At 45.0% G+C, this 15,364-nt stretch overlaps 1 long non-coding RNA gene across 1 annotated transcript; it reads left to right on the top strand.

The window, feature by feature from the left end:
• The first annotated feature begins 44 nt into the window (after positions 1-44).
• LOC140389950 (uncharacterized) lies at positions 45-6,284 on the top strand. Its single transcript, XR_011934514.1, has 2 exons — positions 45-884; positions 4,240-6,284. It is a non-coding gene; the product is annotated as an uncharacterized lncRNA (long non-coding RNA).
• Positions 6,285-15,364: the final 9,080 nt, after the last annotated feature.

Raw genomic sequence — 15,364 nt, 5'->3', positions numbered from 1 at the left:
CAGGCTTAGGTCGTTTTTGGATCGATAATTCGCTCAAACCCGCATTGAAGTAGAACCAAGACAAGCTGCAGGGATTTTATTAAAAGTGTTGAGAGAAAGAGAATATTTGGATTATTAAATGAATAACCGACTAAAAAGACTAACACAGGCTTGTGGAAAAGTACTGCTTGGACAAGGAAACAGATGCACATGAGGAAGTGGAGAAAATGAAGAAGTAGGAATAGCATTAACAGAAGAGATAATAATAGGTCTGAATGTTGAGCAAGATAGATTGGGGAAGGCTTAGCAAAATAGATGAGTGGACAGTCTTAAAGACATAAACAAGTCACTGAGGCGGCGCAAATGTCCAAGGGAACCACCCACTGGACAGAAAAAGTACGTTAACGTGAACATATAATGTATGATGAAGCGTGAATACTGACATATAATGTATGATGAAGGCGTATAAGGAAGAATGTGAACCTCAGTGAAACCTGATCCAATCAGGAGGAGAGGGCAGGAGAATGATAAACGAACAAAGTGTATATAAACAGACAAAAGCTATTTGGTGTGCTCCTGTCTAGGAGGCACCCGACTCTGCAGACTTGTATAAGGATAAATAAAAATCTAACTTGCTTCTAGTATTTTGTCCTCAGTGTCAGTGATTGTGAGCACACATTCAAATCTCACAAACTTGGGGGCTCGTCCGGGATCGTGCGCCACCCTGCCAGCAGAAGGGGCAAGAGAAACACTGGGATGACGCGTCCTACCGATTTTGGTAGTCCTAAGAATCACTGCTCCTGGAACTGACAGGGTGACGTGACCCAGACCAGAGGACTCTAGAAGCAAGGAGGAGGAAATAAGGAGGTACCAGACCATCAAGCAATTCTTGTGCAAAGACCCGGGTAAGAAAAATGACTATTAAGTAATACTCGGGCGACGGGGGCGAAGGTAGGCGACAGGTGAAAGACGCTTACGGAAAAATAGGAAGAACCAACAAAAGGATAAAGGATTGAGAGATGGGGGGAAAACTAAGTAAAGAGAGGGGTGGAACACCCGGAGGAAAGAGTGGAAAAGGCAGTCCTGAAATCCCGCCAGATAGTCCATTAGGGCAGATGTTGGAAAATTGGGAGAACACCTCCTGTACAAAAGGAAAATCAGAAGAGAAAATTATTAGATATTGCTATTACAGATGGCCAGAGGAGCCAATAGCCCCCCCTTCCGTGTTCTGGCCCAAATACGGGTCAGACGAGGATTGGGTGTGCCAGGAACTAAATATAACTGTAAATAGTAAAACACCAGTAAGACCTGAAGAAAGCAGTTATGCTGCCTGCTGGATGATAGTGGCAAAAATATATCGAGTAAAAACAGTATCAGACCAGAGAGGCTGTGGGGGAAGTCCCCGCCATACAGGGAGAGGTAAAATATCCAATTGCCCGACCCCCACGGGACCCACAAACGCCAGCAGGAAGACAAGAAATGGTGGACTATAGGAAATTAATAGTCAAGGGAATAAGGGAATCGGTACCCAAGGGGCAGAACTTTGAGAAAGCATTTGAAAACAGACAAGAGAAGGATGAGGCGCCTGCCATATTTTTGCAGAGGCTAAGGATAAATATACAACAGTATTCTGGCATGGATCCAGAATCAGATGCCGGTCAACAAGTATTACGGGCAAATTTTGTCACCAAATCATGGCCAGACATTAAAAAGAAACTGGAAAAATTAGAAGACTGGAATGACAAATCCATGAATGAGTTGCTCAAGGAGGCACAGAAGGTGTATGTGAGAAGGGAGGATGAAAAGACAAAGGGAAAAGCTAAAATAATGATGCAGGCGGTAGAGCAAGTTGTGGAAAAGAAGTGGAATAGTGAAAGTAGAGACGGGAGAGGTAGAGGAGGCTGGGGACAAATGAACCAGTGGAGTGGGAACAGAGGAAGAGGAAGGGGACGAGGAAGAGGCCGAGGATGAGGAGGTGCTGGGATGGGAAACAGGACCCTTGAGATGTTATTACTGTGACGAGGAAGGACATTTTAAGAGGGATTGCCTGAAAAGACAGAAGGAAACAAAAGTGTACTCCTTGATGCAAGGAGACGAATAGGGAAGTCAGGGGCTCCACTCCCTGGGGATAGAAGGATATAGAAGGGAGCCCTTGGTAAACTTGAAAGTGGGACCCCGGGGAGAGGAAGTGGTATTTATGGTAGACTCAGGAGCGGAAAGATCAAGTGTGACTGAGGTACCAAAGGGAACGAAACTGGGAAAGAAAGAAATAAAAGTGGCAGGGGTGGAAGGAAAAACGATAACAGTCCCTGAAATAGAAGACGTACTGGTCAAGTATCAGACCAGAGAGGCTGTGGAAACCTTAATATTAATCCCGCAGGCAGGAATAAATCTTATGGGAAGGGATCTACAGGTCCAATTGAGGCTAGGGACCGCACCAGTGGATGGAAAAGTGATAGTAAAGATGTATAACATTACGAAAGAAAACGAAAAAGAAATAGCCCCATGGTATGGGCAGGCCAAGGAAATAGGGGAGGGTTACTTATACCCCCGTTGAAAATCAGCCTAAAGACAGGCTGTGAACCCGTGCGAGTAAGACAATACCCGATATCAATGGAAGGGCGAAAAGGACTCCAGCCTGTCATAGACCTACTAGAAACAGACAGTGTGATAGAACCCTTTATGTCCCCCTTTAACACTCCCATTCTACCAGTTAAGCCTGATGGGACGTATAGAATGGTCCAGGATTTAAGGGAATTAAATAAGATTGTGCAGAAGCGCCACCCGGTGGTGCCCAACCCATACACTATAATGGGACAGATACCCCATTGTAGTAAGTGGTTTAGCGTCATAGACCTTAAGGATGCATTTTGGAGTTGTCCAATAGACAAGAGCAGTCGAGACATTTTTGCATTTGAGTGGGAGAACCCATATACTAGGCGAAAACAACAGTATAGGTGGACAGTTTTACCGCAGGGGTTTACGGAATCACCAAACCTATTTGGACAAATATTGGAGCAAGTTCTGGAGGAATATAACGGAGGACAAGAGACGCAGTTATTACAAGATGTGGATGATTTACTAGTATCAGGGCAAGAGAAGGCGGCGGTAACAAAGGGAACGATAGAACTACTCCTTGCGGTAATAGGTTAGCTGACGAGGAAGCCAGACAGGCCGCAGTGACTGGCCCGACCCGCATGATGAGTCTTATCCCACAGCCACTACTCCTCACCAAAAATCCGATTTTTACTTTGGCGGAGCAGACACAGCTCCAGGGGCAAGGGGCTACCAAAAATGAAAAGGGAGAATGGAGGCTGCAAGATGGCAGACAGGTGTTAAATAAAGAAAACTCGAGAGAACTAGTGGGTCAGTTACACTCACAATCTCACTGGGGCACGCAGGCCCTCTGTGATGCTTTCCTGCGTGTATATGCCTGTACCGGGATCCATACTCTCGCCAAACAGGTGAGCAACCGGTGCATAATCTGTCAGAAAGTTAACAAGAAGAATATGCGGCGACCCGTTGCAGGGGGCCGCCCGTTGGCAGTCAGACCATTCCAACGTATTCAGATTGATTTCACTGAGCTTCCCCTCGTGCAACGGTGGCGGTATACAAAGAACAAAGAACAAAGAAATGTACAGCACAGGAACAGGCCCTTCGGCCCTCCAAGCCCGTGCCGACCATACTGCCCGACTAAACTACAATCTTCTACACTTCCTGGGTCCGTATCCTTCTATTCCCATCCTATTCATATATTTGTCAAGGTATGTTCTGGTTATAGTTGATGACTATACACGGTGGGTGGAGGCTTTTCCAACCGCCACGGCTACGGCACAGGCGGTCGGCAAAATCCTCCTTGAACAAATAATTCCGCGATACGGGGTCATTGAGTCCATTGACTCCAACCGCGGAACGCACTTCACTTCTAAAGTCCATCAGCTCATTTGTGAGACCCTAGGTATCCGGTGGGATTTGCACACCCCCTGGCACCCTCAAAGCTCCGGGATGGTGGAGAGAATGAATAGCACCCTCAAGGCCCAGCTGACAAAACTGATGGCTGAGACAAATCTGCCCTGGACTAAGTGCTTACCGCTGGCGCTGTTACGTATTAGGACGGCGCCGCGGAAAGACATAGGGGTCTCACCCTACAAGCTGTTATTCGGATTACCCTATCTGGGACGAACTGAGGGTACACCCACTATAGAATGTAATGATATTTTATGAGGAACTATTTACAGGCGATGTCTCGTTCACTTACAGAATTAAAAGAGAGGGGTTTGCTGTCTCAAACACCTCCTCTGGACTTTTACATCCATAAGCTCCGACCAGGAGACTGGACACTGATTAAGTCATGGCGAGACGAGAAACTTAAACCTGTCTAGGACGGACCATTCTTGGTTTTGTTAACCACTGAGACCTCCGTCCGTACAAAGGAAAGAGGCTGGACTCAAGCCGCTCGAACCAAAGGTCCCATTGAACCTACGCCGGATGAACTACCAGCCGAGTGGGCTGTCCAACCCAGAGACCGCCCGCTGACATTGACTTTTACCCGAAAGACACAATGATCAGGTACATCACTCTCGTATGTGCCCTCCTCAGCATTTGCACAGCCACTGTGCCTCCATGCACTAAGTGCTACACTGAACTCCGCTCAGGCACCTGCTGCCCGCCCCAATACTTCACCAATGAGCTCTTCACCTCGCATACAGTCGTACCACAGAAGTGCCACACACAGAAGGGTACTACCTGCACAGAAGGCGGCGTGCAATATGTAATGTTTAAAAATACTAGGGTGACAGGCTGTCCACAACAAGATTGGCTCTGTGTTAAAAGCCAGCCAGGTACAGGGGGATCTAAGGCAGACAGGGTGCGAGAGAGAATAGGAAAAAGGAGGAAAAAGAAAGGGCAGAAGAAGAAGGGAAAACAACCCCCAAACTCCTCACTCTATGAGCAGCTCAAGGGGGAGATACAGTTGCCAAAGTCTGGGGGGAACTTATCTGTAGACTTTGCGCTCCGTATTACACAGCCCCTTAAGGTTACCAATTGCTGGGTCTGCGGCGGACCCCTCACTAGTGAACGTTGGCCCTGGCGAGGGGCTACCGTCGATGCCCCTGATTTATTTGACTGGAATATAACCACCGGCATGGTCCGCCGACCACAGACCTGGGTGCTCACGGACACGCCCTATGCACGACATTGTGTTTCCAATAATCCGACCGGACCAACGGTACGGCCTGTAGGCACAAGCCCCTGCGAGTATACTAAAACTTTCGACCAGGATGGTAACACTGCCTGGTACCCCAGTGTCCTGGCCTCTCGATTACATCCTCGCGGAGGAAGGAGGGGTCTGCGGGAAGTCTAATCTCTCGAATTGCTGTTCAAATATTGACAATAACGGAGAGGCGGTGCAGGCGATAGCCAAAGATTTAAGAAAGATTGCACATGTCCCGGTCCAACGCTGGACTCCTCTCGGTGGGGCATGGTGGAACAACATTTTTGACGGTACTTGGTGGAAGACCTTGGCATTTATTGTACTCTGTGTCATGTTGGGTCTTATGGTCCTACCTTGCCTGATACCCTGCTTCCAGCGACTTATCACGAGTGTGGACAGCCGGATGGTTGCAGTCCCGGCACCGGGATCAGACCAAACATCTCAGGTCATGCTCCTGTGCCCGGCTCTCACCGAGAAGAGGCAGATTAAATTGATGTTACAGCGCCTTGAGGTTATTTATTTAACACATGATAAAAAGAAAAAGGGTGGATTGAGAGAAAGAGAATATTTGGATTATTAAATGTATGAAATGAATAACAGACTAAAAGACTAACACAGGCTTGTGGAAAAGTACTGCTTTGTCAAGGAAACAGATGCACATGAGGAAGTGGAGAAAATGAAGAAGTAGGAATAGCATTAACAGAAGAGATAATAATAGGTCTGAATGTTGAGCAAGATAGATTGGGGAAGACTTAGCAAAATAGATGAGTGGACAGTCTTAAAGACATAAACAAGTCACTGGGGCTGCGCAAATGTCCAAGGGAACCACCCACTGGACAGAAAAAGTACGTTAACGTGAACATATAATGTATGATGAAGCATGAATACTGACATATAATGTATGATGAAGGCGTATAAGGAAGAATGTGAACCTCAGTGAAACCTGATCCAATCAGGAGGAGAGGGCAGGAGAATGATAAACGAACAAAGTGTATATAAACAGACGAAACAAGCTATTTGGTGTGCTCCTGTCTAGGAGGCACCCGACTCTGCAGACTTGTATAAGGATAAATAAAAATCTAACTTGCTTCTAGTATTTTGTCCTTAGTGTCAGTGATTGTGAGCACACATTCAAATCTCACATTCAAATCTCACAGTGTTTTGTCTTTTTAGATATGGAAGGAGGAATTAATGTTTTGTTGAAATCTATTGTTAGTGTAACAACGGAAGTTACCTGATTGCGTTGGCAAGTTTTAACACATTAATATCAATGCAAATAATATTTCATTCAGATTTAAGACTGTCACTACTGAATATTTCCTGACAAAATAAAAGGACCGTTGTTGATTTTCTGAAAGTTTGGAAATGACCTGAAAGAGTCACTTCCCATTGACAGGAATTATTCTGAATCAATGTTCAGACACTGCCGCTCTTTAGGAGCCTAACCCCTGCTGCAGTCTGAGTCCGCTCAGGATTCACCACATTGGACTTCACTCCCAATTTAAGAAAGCACCCGAGATTGGTATTTCTTCTTAAGGTGTCCTATTTCTAAACAACACTCAGGAACAGATTGTAAATCTCTAACTTCAAAATAACAATACAAGCTTTTCCCTCAGCCCTGCAAAAGGAATCTAACTTCTTAGAAGTTAGGAGAAATTCGAACTTGCAATATTACCACTTTGCAGCCACAGCCCAGAGGGGATGGGTAAGGGATCCAAACATGGGATGGGTGAGGATGGAGGAGTCTTCCTGCGTGGGAATGACCCTGAGCCCTCGCCACAGAGCTCCCCTCCCCGCTGGCAAAACACTCAAACCAGCCCAGTGGTAGTAGCAACACTCAGAACCTGGAACAAGGGTAGAAGTTCTGAAGAAGGGTAGGGCTTCAAAAGAAGGGTACATCTTCCGAAGGGAAGCAAATTCAGTTTATGCCAGTGAGGGACTTTGCGAGGAAGAAATGGAGGAGGGGGTTCACCAGCTGCCAGAGTACAACCTCCTAGAGCAGTTGCTGCTGCTGGATGTGGAAGGGGAGGGTAAGATCACGGATATATATTGGTGGTGAGGATAAAGATAAATGGGGGGAGGAGCTGGGGGGAGATGTGGAGTAAGGTGATGTGCAGGGTGAATTCGACCTACTCGTGTGCGAGGTTGAGTTTGTTCAGTTCAAGATGGTGCATAGGGTGCGTATGACTCCGGCGAGAATGAATGGGTTCTTCCAGGGGGTGGCAGACAAGTGTGAGACGTGTGGGTGAGGGCCAGCAACTCACACACATATGTTCTGGGGTCTGAGACGTTTAAGAGATCTGGGAGGGGGTGTTTGGGACGTTATCAAAGATTGTGGGGGTAGAGGCCAGGTCGGGTCCTTTGGTGGCGGTTTTTGGGGTGTTGGAAATGCCGGAGCTGATGGAGGGTGGAAGACCTTCGCCTCTCTAGTTGCCCCGCGAACGATTCTGCTGGAATGGTGGTCACAATGCCGCCAGGGGTGGCGGCCTGGCTGGGGGACCTGTACGACTTTCTCCAGCTGGAGAAGTTTAAGTTCAAATTGATGGAATCGGCGGAGGACTTTGAGACATGGTGAGGGACTGTTCATAACCATGTTTGAGGAATTTTTCATGCGGGGGTAAAGGGGAGGAAAACTGGCACAAACTGAGATGCGGAGAATGTTCTTCGATTTATTTATGGAGGTGTCCACCATGGCTCCCACCTGCGCCAAACACATTTTCCACTAGCCATGCTAGATGCCACCTTTAAGAGGTGGAGACAGGATGGGGCAATGCTAGCGGTTAAGGACTTTCACACGGGGGACAGACTTGCAAATTTACAAGAGATGACGGAGAGACTGGAACTACCGAATGGACAGGAACTCTGACATTTTCAAGTCAAAACGTTTCTCCGTAAAGAGACGATGAGGTACACTCGGGCCCTGAGAGACGAAATGTTGGAGGAGCTACAATACGGACGTCTTTCAGAAAGGACGCGCACACCATTGGGTGGAACAAGAGAGAAATGGGAGGAAGAATTAGGGATGGAAAGTAGGGTGGGGACTCTGGAGGGATTCTGCTGTCCACTTTTAACCCAGCTTTCTGGAATTTCTAATCTGCTTCCTCTGGTTCCATGCTCCCCTCCTCATTTGGCATATTACAGAAATTTCAGAGAATTCCTACATTGCAGGAGGCCATTCGTCCCATCGTGTCTGCACCGACCCTCTGAAAGAGCACCCAATCCCTGTAACCCCACCTAGGGGCAATTTAGCATGGCCAATCCACCTAACCTGCACATCTTTGGACCTTGGGAGGAAACCGGAGCACCCGGTAGAAACCCACACAGACGCGGGGAGAAAGTGCAAACTCCAGTCACCCAAAGTCGGAATTGAACCCGGGTCCCTGGTGCTGTGAGACAGCAGTGCTGACCATTGTGCAACCCCTTCTGCAAATATTGCCAGTTTGTCATGTAATTCAGCAATGGTAGTGGTCCCAGCACTGAACCCACAGCTATCCCATACAGGACTGTTTCACCCTGCCCTGTCACTCTGCCATTGCCCCTCCAATGTGCACTCATTATTGTCCCATCCTTCAGTCAGTTTCTTATCAATGTCACTGATTCTCCTGGTATTTCCTTTTGAATTTAACCAACAGCTTTCGGTGTGGGACTTCATCAAAAAAATCTTTTGGGAAAAAGAAAGTTCACGTCATTGGGTTTACCAATTGGATTGCTGTGCTCAAGGAATTTGGGATGTTCAACAGACAGGATCTTTCCATTCTGAACCTATGCTGTCTGCTGTTCATAGATGATCCATGAAATTATCGCTGATCGATTTTTAAATTTTATATGGAATGAAAGAGAGACCATTGACTACATACCCTGCTTGGTTTTTGTTATTGAATATGAAGACCAGATTAATTTGTTTTATATCTTCTGGCATTATTAAATCTCCAGCAACTCCCTCATAATGGTCCAGTTCCTCAGTAATCCCCTGCTGGGTCTTCCTTAGCACTCAGGGATAATTACCACCTTTCCCAAGAAGTTTATTTTTAAAACTTTCTCTGACTTCCATTTCATTTATAGTGAAATTACTGATATTACTTGGGAGATGTTTGGAGAAGATATATCCGTCATTTTTATGTTGTGACTGTTTGGACTAAGTGGCCATTCAGAATAATATAATTTTATGACTCCTCAGCCCCTCCTCCCCCATCGAGATTTACCTTTTCTAGATTTTATTGCTTCTGACAGCATCTTGTTGTTGCTGTTGTACGGTTTTGCTCAGCCTTTGCTGCTATACTTCCTTCCGGATATTTCTCTGCCTTTCCGATCATCTAGAGTATGTCTGCATTTTCTTAAAGCCATCCCAGTGAGTTGCTTCTGGAGGTCTTGTGATGCAGTGGACAGCATCACTATCTCTGTGCCCGAGGCCCTGGCTTTGATGTGCCTTCATAATGAGGCAAAACAGGTCCATTATCAGCCTGTACATCCTTCCAACATCCCCCAGTTAGAACAGGGGAGATTCTTGGTCAGCCATAATGAAGAAGGTAATGGCAAAACACTGCAGGACTTTGCCAAGCATAATCATGGACCAATCAATGGAAGCCAGTGTTGGTTGTCACGATGATGGAGAAATCTGCAAATTATGTGCGGATTTTATTACAATCCCGGACCAGGTCCCAAAGTTTAGTCGGATACCAGATAGGAATCCCAATCACTTTTTAAAAATTTGTAAAACAGTGTGGAAGGACACTTCGCTCCAGGTGTGATTCCACTCACAAATAAGGATATGGCGTGTCAGAACAAAACTTTATTAGTAACACAGTGATAAACTACCTTAACATCACAGAAATCTAGCTTACAATTACCAGTTAAACCATGCTTAACCATAAAAAGAAACACTTTAACTTCTAGCTGATACGTTATCTATCTCCAATCAAGCAATACAGGTCACAGGTCAGAAACCACTTATAAATAAAGTTAGAGGGCGGTGCAGTGGTTAGCACTGCTGCCTCACGGCACCGAGGACCCGAGTTCGATCCTGGCCCCGGGTCACTATCCATGTGGAGTTTGCACATTCTCCCCGTGTCTGTGTGGGAGACACCCGCCATGTTAAATTGCCCCTTAATTGGAAAAAAGAATTGGGTACTTGAAATTTATTGAAAAAATATAAAATTAGCAACCACAGGATTCCTTGAGGCCTCTGGATCAAGAGCTATTTTGAAAGGCTGCTTGAAGAGAGAAAGATCCTTTCAGTATACAGCCTGCAAATCCCTGCCTGTTAGAATAATGCTGAATATGGCAGCCTTCTGCAAAAACTGCTTCCAGAAACAAACTAAAACTGCTGCTACAGACCTGGCTCATCTCATCACTTACTTCATCTTTATTCCACTCAAATCTCATTACCTACTTAGGTTTAAATACAGGCTCTCTATTAATGCCCCACATAAATTTATACATCCAAATCATGTGCCCCCTCAGTTCCAAGGAAATGAATCCAAGTCCATCCAATCTCTCTTCATGGCTAAAACTCTCCAGCCCAGGCAACATTCTGTTAAATCTCATCTGCACCCTTTCCAGTTCTATCCCTCCTATAATATCGATTCCAGAACTGCACACAATACTCTAGCTGTGGCCTGACCAACATTTCATACAGTTCCAGAATAACCTCCCTGCTGTTAAACTCTATGCCTCGGTTAAAAAAGGCAAGTATACCATATGCCACTTTGACCACTGTATCCACAGTTCTGTTACCTTAAGGGACCAGTGTACATGCACACCAAGGTGCGTCTGATCCTGGGTGCTTCCCAGGGACCTGCCGGTCATCATGTATTCCCTTGCCTGTTTGTCCTGCCTAAATGCATCCCCTCACACATATCTGGATCGAATATCCTCCTATAATCTAAGGTTATCCTCACTATTTACCACCCCACCAATCTTCGTATCATCTGCAAACTTACTGTTCAACCCTCCTACATTCAAGTCTAAATCATTTATATAAACCACAAACCTTCAAGGGACCCAACACTGATTCCTGCTAGACGCCACTGGACACAAACTTCCAGTCAGATAAATACCCCTCGACCATCACCCTCTGCTTCCTGCCACTCAGCCAATTCTGGATCCTATTTTCCAAAACTCTTTGGATCCCATGGGTCCTTATCTTCGTTTTCAGTCCCCATGTGGGACATTATCAAAAACCTGGCTAAAGTCCAAGTAGACTACATCAAATGCATTACCCTCATCTACACACCTGGTCACCTCTTCGAAAAATTCAATCAAATTGGTCAGACATGACCTTCCCTTAACAAAACCTGGCTGGCTGGTCTTGATTAATCCCTGCTTCCACAAATGCAGATTAATTCTTTCTCTCAGAATTATTTCCAAAAGTTTCTCCACCACTGAGGTTATACCGGCCTGTAGTTTCCTGGTTCTCCCTTCCTGAATAACGGTACCACATTGGCTATCCTCCAGCACTTATCCTGTGGCCATAGAGGAATTGAAAGTTGTCAGCGCCCCTGCTATTTCCTCCCTTGCCTCACTCAACAGCTTGGGATTCATTTCATCCGGTCCTGGAGATTTATCTAATTTAAGCCTGCCAGACCACTAAGCACCTCCTCTCTGTCTAAGTTAATTTATTTAATTTTATAATCGTCCTTCTCCCAGATTTCTATACCCACTCCATCACTCTCACTCGTGAACACCATCACAAAGTATTAATTTAGAACTGTATCTTTGTCCTCCCTCCACACACAAATTACCACTGTGTCCTTAATGGACCCTACTCTTTCCCTAGTTATTCTTTTACCCTTAACTTACTTGTGAAAAATCTTAGGATTTTATTTACCTGCCAGGATCCGTTCATGTTCCCACAAAAATAATTCAACTTTTATTAAATTAATACTCCAAAGCAGTTTAATTTGACCCGACACTTAGGTGTAGTTCTCATTTTTGCATTGCTGCTCACCATGGAGTTTTCCAGTCACCAGTGTCACAAAAATAAGTTCCACTGAGAAAATGGGGAAGGTTGATTAACTTAGTGCACTTGAGGGTGATTGCTGGATGATAATTTACCTGTCTTATCGAAAAATCATATATTAACATAATCTAATAAATGTGAATGCAAAATTCTTTCATATGTTGACAAATCAATACAAAAGTATTATACAAATGTCAGCGGATCGGGAAAATATTAGAATCTATTATAAAGGATGCGATGCTTGGACATTTAGATCAAAAATGGTAAAATTGAGCCGAGTCAACACGGGAAATCTTGTTTGACAAACATATTTCTGATGATATTATTGGTGAAGGACCAGCGGATGCTGCGAACCTGGATTTTCAGGTGGCTTTTGATAAGGTCCCACACAGCTCAGTAAATAAAATTAGAACACTTGGGATTGTGGGAATTTGCGACAGGCGATTTGGTGGGGAATCATGGGAAATCTTTTTGACCCAGACGGTGGTAAGAATCTGGAACTTACTGCCTGAAATGGTGGTAGAGACAGGAATATGCACAACATTTAAGAAGAATTTAGATGAGCACTTGAAATGCTATAACATACAATGCTTTGGATCAAGTGCTGGACAATGGGATTAGAATGGTTAGGTGCTTGATGGTTGGCACAGATATAATGGGACAAAGGCAGAGAGTAAATCACTCGCAGGATGGCCTCTACTGGGGTATTACAAAGATCAGTTCTAGGTCCACAGCTGTTCGCAGTTTATATAAATGATTTGGATGTGAGGACCAATTGTAATATTTCAAAATTTGCTGATGGCACCAAACCGGGTGGGAATGCAAGTTGTGTGGAGGGAGAAAGGAGGCTTTGAGAAGATTTGGACAGGTGAAGTGAATGGGCTAGAGCATGTGGGCGGCACATTAGCACAAAGGTTAGCACTGTGGCTTCACAGTGCCAGGGTCCCAGGTTCGATTCCCGGCTGGGTCACTGCCTGTCCTGAGTCTGCACGTTCTCCCCGTGTCGGGTGCTCCGGTTTCCTCCCACAGTCCAAAGATGTGCGGGTTAGGTGGATTGGTCATGCTAAATTGCCCTTAGTGTCCAAAATGTTAAGTGGGGGTTACTGGGTTATGGGAATAGGGTAGATACATGGGCTTCAGTCGGGTGCTCTTTGTATAAGCCGGTTGCAGACTCGATGGGCCGAATGGCCTCCTTCTACACTGTAAATTCTATGAACTTGGGTCACTGGCTGTGCGGAGTCTGCACGTTCTCCCCGTGTCTGCGTGGGTTTCTTCCGGGTGCTCCGGTTTCCTCCCACAAGTCCCAAAAGATGTGCTGTTCGGTGAACATTCTAAATTCTCCCTCAGTGTACCCAAACAGGTGCCGGAGTGTGGCAACTACGGGAATTTCACAGTAACGCCATTGCAGTGTTGATGCAAGCTTTTACTTGTGACACGAATCAAAAATATTATTATAATGACAGATTGAATATGAGAAGAAGTGTGAAGATATTCACTTTGGCAGAAAAAGCAGAAAGGCAGAAGACTTCTTAAATAGTGAGAGATTAGGAAGTGTAGGTGTCCAAAGGGACCTGGGTGTCCTTGTTTGTGAGTTGCTAAAAGTTAGTATGGAGGTGCAGCAAAGCAGTCAAATGGTATGTTGGCCTTGAGATGTACTTGCCATAGAGCGAGTGCAACAGAGGGTCACCAGATTAATCCCTGGGATGGCAGGATTGTGTTATGAGGAGAAATTGGAAAGACTGGATCTATATTCACGAGAGTTTTGAAGAATGGGGGTGACCTCATTGAAGCTTAGAAAATTCTGACTATGTGATAGTGTGGATGTGAATGGGATGTTTCCCCAGACTGGTGAGTCTACAATCAGGGGCCATAATCTCAGGATAGGGGTATTTCATTGATGACTGAGATGACGAATAATTTCTTCACTCAAGGGTGGTAAATCTTTGGACTTCTCCTCCCCAGAGGGCTGTGGAAACTCAATCATTGAGCATGTTCAAAGCAGAAATCGATACATTTCTGGAGACCCTTGACATGAAGGGTTCTGAAGAAAATAGTGGTGTTGAGGTAGATGATCTGCTATGATCTAACTGAATGGCAGTGCAGGCTTGATGGGTTGAATGGCCTACTCCTGTCCCTAATCCCATCATGGCACTGGTGGAATTTAAAGTTAAATTAAATAATCTGGAGTTGAAAGCTGGTTTCAGTGATGGTGACCATCATTGTTTGAGATAAAACCCCATCTGGTTCATGTTCTTTAGAGAAGGACTTTGGCCATCCTCACATAGTCTGGCCGAATTATAACTCCGGACCCATAGCAATGTGGTTGACTCTTAGATGAGCCACTCAGTCCAGGGGTCTTGCCAGCAGCCCTCACATCCCATAAATATTTATTTTAAAATTACATAACAGGGTCTTCAACCTTACCATCAAAACCCTACATGATCCCTTCAATGGTTAAAAAGTAACAAACCAAACTTCTACAATGTTGTTGAAGGCCTATTTGAGTCTTAACAAAAACATCAATGTTCGTGCTCCAATGGCTTATTTCCTCATGCACATTGCTATAAAATGAAAATGAAAAGTATATAAATCACTTTTATTTAATGTGTGGCACCTTTTCAAATGTTTTCTGGAAATCCTTTAGTCACAACTATTTGCTCCCCTTCACCTACTATGGCTATCGGGAAAAGTTGGAAAACAGGAAGGTATTTATTTAAAATGTGATGGACCTAGGGGGGAATGTGGAAATATAGAAAAGAAGAACTACAGATTACAAAGTTTGCTGGGACATTGTATCCAGTCAACTTCGGGTTAAAGCTTACTTCACAAACCATTGGCAGTTGAAACCACATATTGCTAGTTACCCGATTACTGCCATCCTAACTGCACAGGTTTGATATTGAACCTGGGACCACTTTAGTCTGATTTAGTCAGTATCCCAACAAAGCTATCAATTTTCCAAAGCTCCAAGAAAAACTAATTGTTCTTGCTTTTAAAGTGTCCCTTCATGTGCATGACCTGGCCTCCATAATCAACCACTGCCTTCCTTTGTGGAAGGCTGGTCCAAGAATCATCAGAGCTCCAGTCGTTGAAGAAGGGAAGGAACAAAGTGGGTCTGACAGGATTGTAATGCAGGATAATGATACAATGGATAATTACACTAGGCTTGAACAACATCATTCACCCATCTTGAATAGTAACCTTGGTTTTTATTG

The sequence above is a fragment of the Scyliorhinus torazame genome, chromosome 14 (genome assembly GCF_047496885.1).
Source record: "Scyliorhinus torazame isolate Kashiwa2021f chromosome 14, sScyTor2.1, whole genome shotgun sequence".
Lineage (NCBI taxonomy): Eukaryota > Metazoa > Chordata > Chondrichthyes > Carcharhiniformes > Scyliorhinidae > Scyliorhinus > Scyliorhinus torazame.
The sequence above is the reverse complement of the archived record's forward strand: the minus strand, read 5'-3'. Positions and strand labels throughout refer to the sequence as shown.